The sequence below is a fragment of the Chlorocebus sabaeus genome, chromosome 25 (genome assembly GCF_047675955.1).
Source record: "Chlorocebus sabaeus isolate Y175 chromosome 25, mChlSab1.0.hap1, whole genome shotgun sequence".
NCBI classification, from domain to species: domain Eukaryota; kingdom Metazoa; phylum Chordata; class Mammalia; order Primates; family Cercopithecidae; genus Chlorocebus; species Chlorocebus sabaeus.
The window spans coordinates 67,059,983-67,062,127 of NC_132928.1; the positions used below are offsets into that span (position 1 = coordinate 67,059,983).

At 35.9% G+C, this 2,145-nt stretch overlaps 1 pseudogene; it reads left to right on the plus strand.

Moving 5' to 3' along the window:
- The first annotated feature begins 560 nt into the window (after nt 1-560).
- LOC119619746 (iron-sulfur cluster assembly 1 homolog, mitochondrial pseudogene) lies at nt 561-1,927 on the plus strand (annotated as a pseudogene).
- The last annotated feature ends 218 nt before the right edge of the window (nt 1,928-2,145 follow it).

The window sequence follows — 2,145 nt, forward strand, 5'->3', positions numbered from 1 at the left end:
ATATTAAAAAATGCTCAATATTACTGGTCATCAGAGAAATACAAATCAAAACCACAATGAGACACCATCTCACATCAGTCAGAATGACTATCACTAAAACTTCAAAAAATGACAGATGTTGGTGAAGCTGCAGAGAAAAGGGACTGCAAATACACTGTTGGTAGGAATGCAAATTAGTTCAGCCACTGTGGGAAGCAGTTTGGAGATTTCTCAGATAACTAAAAATATAACTACCATTTGACACAACAATCCTATGACTGGGTATATACCCAAAGGAAAATAAATCATTCTACCAAAAAGACACCTGCACTCATACATTCATCACAGCACTATTCACAATAGCAAAGACAGAATCAACCTATCAATCGTGGATTTGATAAAGAAAATGCAGCATATATACACTATGGAATATTATGCAGCCATTAAAAAGAATAAAATCATATCCTTTGCAGCAACATGGATGCAGCTGGAGGCCATTATCCTAAGTGAATTAATGCAGAAACAGAAAACCAAATGTCTCATGTTCTCACTTACACATGGAAAATAAACCTTGAGTACACATGGACATAAAGATGGAAAAAGCAGACAGTAGGGACTCCAAAAGAAGAGAAGGAGAGAGGGGGCAAGGGCTGAAATGCTTCCTATTGGGTGCTGTGTTTATTATCTGGATAACTAGGTCAGTAGAAGCCCAAACCTCAGCATCACACAAATACCCTTGTAACAAACCTGCACACGTATCCCCTGAATCTAAAATTTAAACATTTTAATTAAAAATCCCTTATGGGATTCAGTAAAAGTGATGTTAGGAAAAAACGCATAGATTTAAATGCTTACATTAAAAAAGAAGAAAAATCTCAAATTCACTAACTTTATGCCTTAAGAAACTATAAAAAGAAGAATAAACTAAAACCAAAGCTGTCAAAAGGAGCATAATTAATAAATAATAAAGATTAGAGCAGAAATTTAAAAAACAGAGCAGAAAAATAGACAAAATTAATTGTTGATTATTCAAAAAAACAACAACATTGAGAAACTAGCTACATTGTCTAAGGAAAAAAGAGAGAAGATTCGAATAACTAAAGTCAGAAGTAAAAGTGGGGACATTGCCATCAATTTTGCAGAAATAAAAAGGAATAAAAGAGAATACGATGGACAATTATACACCAACAGACTGGATAAAGTAGTGAAATTTTAAAATTCCTATAAAACATAAAATCTATCACAATTGACTCACAGAGACACAGAAAATCTGATTAGATCTATAACTAGGAAGGATATTGAATCACTTATCAAAAACCTCCAAGAAAGAAAAGCCCAGGAGTGCGCCCGCTCTGTGCATGGAGACAGGCTGAGGCAGCCGGGCTCCCAGGCACCAGGGCTCCAGGACAGCAAAGATGTCGGCTTCCTTAGTCTGCGTAACTACAAAACTAAAAAACTAGAAAAACTAGGAAAACTAAAAAAACTAGAAAGAGCAAACTGCAGCCCACTAGGGCTGCCTTCACCCTGACGCCTTCAGCAGTAAACAAGATAAAACAACTTTAAAGATAAGCCTGAGCATGTAGGTGTAAATGTTGGTGTCCAAACCAGGGTCTGTAATGGTCTTTTTTATACTCTAGAATATACAAAGACAAAAGGAGATTCTGATGAAAAAGTTATTCAAGATGGAGTCAGAGTATTCATTGAAAAGAAAGCACAGCTAATACTTCTAGGAACAGAAATGGACTATGTTGAAGACAAATGATCCAGTGAGTTTGTGTTCAATCACCCAAACATCAAAGGAACTTGTGGCTGTGGAGAAAGTTTTAATATTTGAAATCTCAGGACTCTTCTAGCCATGGGCTCCAGGAAAGCTCGTGGAAGCCAGGGGACTCACTGAAGAAATCAGGTGACTGTCATGTGCTTAATGTGTGGCTGCCTTATAAGGAAAATAAAGTGATGCATTTTGAAAATGAAATAAACAAAAAAAAGCAAAGTCTAGGAGCAAATGGCTTTACGGGTGAATTCTACTCATTTTTAAAGAAGAATTAACACCAATGATTCTCAAATTCTTCCCAAAAGTTGAAGAGAAAGCACTTCCTAACATTCAATAAAGCCAGCATTATTTTTGATACCAAAGCCAGAAAACAAAACTACAAGAAAAGAAAC